The following is a 7,111-nucleotide window of genomic DNA, read 5'->3' as shown; positions in this document are numbered from 1 at the left end:
GTTCTAACTCTGTAAACATGCACAGCATAAATCACATAGAAATAATGCAGTACAGCACATAACATACACAGCATACAAATACTCTGTCACATAACTCTGGTTACCTACTCAAGGTAAAGTATAGTGAGAAGACTCACCTGGAAATCAGAAAGCAATTATTTGCACATGCGAACCTCGGGCTTGCCACCGCCTAACACATAAGGCAAATATCTCTAATTAATACACGAAGTCCCAGCTCTAATTAACCGGCGATTACTCTTTCCCTCTCTAGTCAGGTAATGGGTAAAAGACCATTTTACCCCTCCCTGGCCTCTATTACCTCTGTTGACCAAAACTCCCAAAGTCAACATAAGACAACTCAAGTCAACGGTCAACACTGACCAGACTCGGCGAGTACACAAGAGTGACTCGGCGAGTCCATGTGGGTTCTCTAAATTCTTTTTAAACTCTTAGACACGACGATTTCCCTCTCTACTCGTCGAGTTACTCGGCAACGAAATGCGGGGCAACCCCGACTCGACTCGTCGAGTCTGCCTATGGACTCGGCGAGTTGCTCCCATGACAACCCTCATCTGACCTTCTGAGGTCAGATCTGCTTCACCAAACCATAGATCTAACTCCCTCAAAGCCAATAACCACGAAAAGGTCGAACCTTGGGCACTCATGCAAGGTTCTACAAGCTCATTTGGGTGAAACCCTTCATTACATAACAACCTTAGCTCAAAACTCCAAATAGAATGCATAAAGCAGGATGGAAGGGACTCTCTGGACCTCTTTGGGTCCAGATCTATGACTTCACACACAATGGGACACTATACCCCACAAATCAAGCCATAAAAGAAGCTAGAAAACCCTAAAATCACCAATCTTACGCAAAACAGAAAAGGGAGAACGATTTGATACCTCTATGGTGAAGATGCAAGCTCAGGAGCTCTGAATCGACACCCCCTTGACCTCCCTTTGCTGGAAATGACTACCCTATTGCACAACCACCTCAAGAATGCTCCAAAATGGCTCTTCTTTGCTCTCTCAGCTCTCTGGTTTGATAGGAGTCTCTCAAGGGTGTAGGTGGCCACCACTAAAGGCCATAAGGGCCTTTAAATAGGTCTCAAACCTGGACAATTAGGGTTTTCCTTGACAGCGCCGACTCAGCAAGTCCAAATACCCGACTCGTCGAGTCCCTTCATTAAACTGGTCCCCAAAACGCGATCTTACTCGACGAGTTGAGGCGTCAACTCGCCGAGTCTCCACATTCCCCAATATAAAATACTCAAATTCCCATACCTGGATATCCGGATGTTACAATTCTCCCCCACTAGAATCAGACTTCGCCCTCGAAGTCTCACTCTGGAAACAATTTCAGATGTTGCTCACGCATCTCGCGCTCCAGCTCCCAAGTACGCTCTGACCCCTACCGGTGCTGCCACTGGACCTGCACCAGAGGCACCTCTTTGTTCCTCAGAACCTTGATCTTTTGATCCCGAATAGCCACCGGTCTCTCAATGTAGTTCATGCCCGCATCCACCTGAATATCCTCTAATGGCACTATTGCCGACTCCTCGGCTATACACTTTCGCAGCTGCGACACATAGAAAGTGTCATGGATCTGACCTAGCTCTGCAGGTAGCTCTAACCGGTAGGCTACCCTGCCTACCCACGCGATCACCCGAAAGGACCGATATATCGGGGCCCCAGCTTGCCCCTCTTCCTGAATCGGATCACTCCTTTCCAAGGAGAGACCTTCAGGAGTACAAAGTCACTGACCAAAAATTCGAGCTCGGACCGGCGCCTGTCTGCATAACTCTTTTGGCGACTCTGAGCGGTCAACAACCTCTGCCTGACCTGTTGTATCTACTCTGATGTCTAAAGCACAATCTCTGTACTTCCCATCACACGTTGCTCTACCTCTCCCCAGTAAATGGGGTCCAATACCCCCTTCCCTACAACAGCTCAAAGGGCGGCATATTGATGCACTAATGATGGCTGTTGTTATAGGAAAACTCTGCCAAGGGCAAATACGGGCGACAATTTCCCCCCGAAAACTAATACACATGCCCGAAACATATCCTCGAGCGCCTAAGTCGCTCGCTCTCTCTGAAGTGCCCCCAGACATCACCATGGTAAACTCTAGCTCATTTCTCACATTCATCTTCGATACCGAGCACCAGGTCAGCTTTTGGCCCCACAACTGAACCCCCAAAAACATGATCCAAAACATTTCACTAACTTCCTCCCTGTGACCACTATCACGGCCCAGTGACACGCAAGTCAAGAAATTCCCTTTTCCTCATAAAAAAAATACAATCCAATCGAAGATTGACTCAGCTCTAACCTCTGGCGTCTGCTGCGCATATTCTCCTGCGCGCCTTGTTGACCCTCCTGATAGAGACGGAGACCCCAGTCTCGCCCCGGTTTAACCACAAGGCTCCAAAAACTCAACACTAGGGCTACTCAAGCCTAAAACTCTTCTGCATCATGCACTTATCGGAGAACACTCCATCATCACACTCTCTTGCCATCTAGTGGGTACTATGGCTTCCCATAATATTACGACAGCCTCTGACTAGTGAGTACTATGGCTTCCCATAGTATCACAACGCTAACTAACTAGTGAGTACTACGGCTCCCCGTAGTACCACGACTCCCTCCCTCTAACTTGTGAGTACTACGGATCCTCGTAGCATCACAACACCCTCTGACTAGCAAATACTATGGCTCCCCGTAGCATCACGACTCTCTCTCTCTCTCTGACTTGTGAGTACTACGGCCCCCCGTAGCATCACAACACCCTCCAACTGGTGAATACTACGGCTCCCCGTAGCATCACGACTCTCTCTCTCTGACTTGTGAGTACTACGGCTCCCCGTAGCATCACAACACCCTCTGACTAGCAAATACTACGGCTCCCCGTAGCATCACGACTCTTTCTCTCTCTCTGACTTGTGAGTACTACGGCCCCCCGTAGCATCACAACACCCTCTGACTGGCAAATACTACGGCTCCCCGTAGCATCACGACTCTCTCTCTCTCTCTCTGACTTGTGAGTACTACGGGTCCCCGTAGCATCATAACACCCTCTGACTGGTGAATACTACGGCTCCCTGTAGCTTCACCCTATACTCTCATTCTCATTATAACGCCACATTATGTTCACTAACTCATGCATCGAAGACTATCATAGATAGTTACACACACTTGCCCCGATATGCATTACAGACTCTGGCGGCAACCGCTATAACACAGAACCTACCTCTGCTGAGATCCACTTCCTTAAATAATCCCTCTTGATGACAATACACGAAGGGCTCCCACTGGAACTGTGGATACATATACATCACTAGTCATCCTAAACCCAAGACTTTAAATAACTCTGAAATCAGGACGCTAAACGCCGAAACCACAGAACACCCTAACAGAGCATCACAATGTCCTGCCTCTACCACTGATTCCCTTACTCCCAGCACCATACACCTACAACAATACATTTCCTCTGAATCCCATAACAATTTCCTATTTCACTCAATGCGCAACTTCAGTGCATCCAAACACTCAATTGGAATACAAGGAAGGTGCTAACCCTTCAGAACACACTGATGATCCTCTGAAACCCTTTCCACTACTGCTCAAAATCCAAGCAAGAATACACATCCCAGCCCGGGAATTGGCTACTCGACAATCTTCTACCCATATTTCAACCCAGAAGTTCTCAACTGCCCATACAATCATTACGAGTCTTCCACTTGAAACGACTCTGACCACCACTAGATTCCTGACCATTGACCACCCACCGTGGGGATACTCGAACCATAACCTCACTCCTCGATCCGCTCCGATGTATGGTACTCGAACCATAACATCACTTCTCAATCTGCTCCGATGTATGGTACTCGAACCATAACATCACTTCTCAATCCGCTCCGATGTATGGTACTCGAACCATAACATCACTCCTCAGTCCACTCTGATGTATGGTACTCGAACCATAACATCACTCCTCAATCTGCTCCGATGTATGGTACTCGAACCATAACATCACTCCTCAATCTGCTCCGATGTATGGTACTCGAACCATAACATCACTCCTCAATACGCTTCGATGTATGGTACCCGAACCATAACATCACTCCTCAATCTGCTCATTAGAACCTTCATAATACTCCATGTATCAAGTATGGGTCCTCTGCTTTCAGTAGTACGGGCCCATACTACCTGCCACATCTACCCATACTTTCCACACGGACTATCCCGGAGCTCCTAAGTAGCTGCTCGACCTTCTCATTCACCAATTCCGTCGTGCGCTCGCTCCCCAGCGAAATTCTCTACTTTGCCAGCGCACTCATCTGGCTAAGGTCACTCCCTAGGCTCTTCCTAGATTCCCACACTTCTCTGCCATCAGCTGCTGAAGAGCTCCTAATGATGCCAGCCATCTACCTCCTGAATATCGTCATATTCGCTTGGTAGCTGACTCCCATCATCGAGAGTTCCACAAAGCACGAAGCAAGCAGCATTCGAGCATCGAAGAATATATATGACTCACTCTGGGTGATAACTCCGCTTGCTCTGCTCATCCTCAAAAGTGCCACCGAACTCTGCAACTCTTCCCCTCGCGGGTTCTAACTATTCTTTCTCTAAGTACCACGGTACTTATCTAGGTATCTCCCCTAGATTACTCCTCTACTCAAATCCCCTAAAGGATTTCAACTAAATATTCTCACTCATCACATACTCAAAAGCACATCGCATATAACAGCAATTCCTAGGCTAAGGAATCACAAATCAGGCCACTCTAGTCCTAAGATATGGAATACCTAGCCTGTCTCTAGCATGCAATAATATCTCATAAAGTGCATCATAAATATCTCATAACACAAAAGTAAGGGTATTTTGGGAAATCACCATTTTGGCTCTGGCTGATTGTACACACTGCTCTTTCTCGCTTTCTCTTTGAACTCTTATTCGCTTTAGAAAATTATTTCTTTGAAAACGTTTCTTACTTCCTCAGTTTGAGTCCAGATTTACCCGAAGGCGCATCCGAATCCCTCAAACCAAGGCTCTGATACCAACTTGTAACACCGAAAATTTCAAAACAACTTTTCATTTAAAAATAATTGTTTAATTCTTAAAAACACTTTGCTTAAAATCTCATTCATAATCGAATTAAAAAACATAATTCCATTTTCACTTGCATAATAAACCAGGATCCTCAAAACATGACTCTTTCTCTGGTGTGTACAATCGAGCCGGTGCCGTCCCGTGATCCTGAGAGAAACCTGAAACACATAACACAAAACACTGTAAGCATGAAGCTTAGTGAGTTCCCCAAAATACCACACATAACACATATTAGCCACTCGAGGCTATAACTCTGGGGGTCCGTGAACCCTACCCTATGAACCTTCCGGTTCTAACTCTGTGAACCTTCCGGTTCTAACTCTGGGAACCTTCCCGTTCTAACTCTGTAAACATGCACAGCATAAATCACATAGAAATAATGCATTACAACACATAACATACACAGCATACAAATACTCTGTCACATAACTCTGGTTACCTACTCAAGGTAAAGTATAGTGAGAAGACTCACCTGGAAATCAGAAAGCAATTATCTGCACATGCGAACCTCGGGCTCGCCACCGCCTAACACATAAGGCAAATATCTCTAATTAATCACGAAGTCCTAACTCTAATTAACCAGCGATTACTCTTTCCCTCTCTAGTCAGGTAATGGGTAAAAGACCATTTTACCCCTCCCTGACCTCTATTACCTCTGTTGACCAAAACTCCCAAAGTCAACATAAGACAACTCAAGTCAACGGTCAACACTGACCAGACTCGGCGAGTACACAAGAGTGACTCGGCGAGTCCATGCGGGTTCTCTAAATCCTTTTTAACCTCTTAGACACGACAAGTTCCCTCTCTACTCGTCGAGTTACTCGACAACGAAACGCGGGGCAACCCCGACTCGCCTCGTCGAGTCTGCCTATGGACTCGGCGAGTTGCTCCCATGACAACCCTCATCTGACCTTCTAAGGTCAGATCTACTTCACCAAATCATAGATCTAACTCCCTCAAAGCCAATAACCACGAAAAGGTCGAACCTTGGGCACTCATGCAAGGTTCTACAAGCTCATTTGGGTGAAACCCTTCATTACATAACAACCTTAGCTCAAAACTCCAAATAGAATGCATAAAGCAGGATGGAAGGGACTCTCTGGACCTCTTTGGGTCCAGATCTATGGCTTCACACACAATGGGACACTATACTCCACAAATCAAGCCATAAAAGAAGCTAGAAAACCCTAAAATCACCAATCTTACCCAAAACAGAAAAGGGAGAACGATTTGATACCTCTATGGTGAAGATGCAAGCTCAGGAGCTCTGAATCGACACCCCCTTGACCTCCCTTTGCTGGAAATGACTACTCCATTGCGTAACCACCTCAAGAATGCTCCAAAATGGCTCTTATTTGCTCTCTCAGCTCTCTGGTTCGATAGGAGTCTCTCAAGGGTGTAGGTGGCCGCCTCTGAAGGCCATAAGGGCCTTTAAATAGGTCTCAAACCTAGACAATTAGGGTTTTCCTTGACAGCGCCGACTCAGCGAGTCCAAATACCCGACTCGTCGAGTCCCTTCATTAAACTGGTCCCCAAAACACGATCCTACTCGACGAGTTGAGGCGTCAACTCGCCGAGTCTCCTCATTCCCCAATATAAAATACTCAAATTCCCATACCTGGATATTCGGATGTTACAGCAACCCAAAAGGACCATGCACCATCGGGTCAAGTACATACCAAAATAGTTATGGACTTAGACACTAATCCAACAGTCTCCCACTTGGATAAGTCTAATAACTATTATGTGTATGACTTCAGATCCTGATCTGCAATCGTAGCTTTCCAAAGCCGCTGTCAACTCTGATCCTATCAGATACGCGTGTCCTTTAGATAAGGGATCATATATTCCTCCATTCTAGATATCGTATAAGACATGATTTCTAATCATTCTCTTTGTACTATTTCTCGACTTACGATTTATGACGACTGACTAATTGAACAAATCAAATTAGCCCTAGCCCGGCCGAGCATTTACGTTTGTCATCACTAAATCATCG

The sequence above is a fragment of the Lactuca serriola genome, chromosome 5 (assembly GCF_051521515.1).
Source record: "Lactuca serriola cultivar US96UC23 chromosome 5, Lser_US96UC23_V15, whole genome shotgun sequence".
NCBI lineage: Eukaryota > Viridiplantae > Streptophyta > Magnoliopsida > Asterales > Asteraceae > Lactuca > Lactuca serriola.
This window is presented reverse-complemented; position numbering follows the sequence as displayed.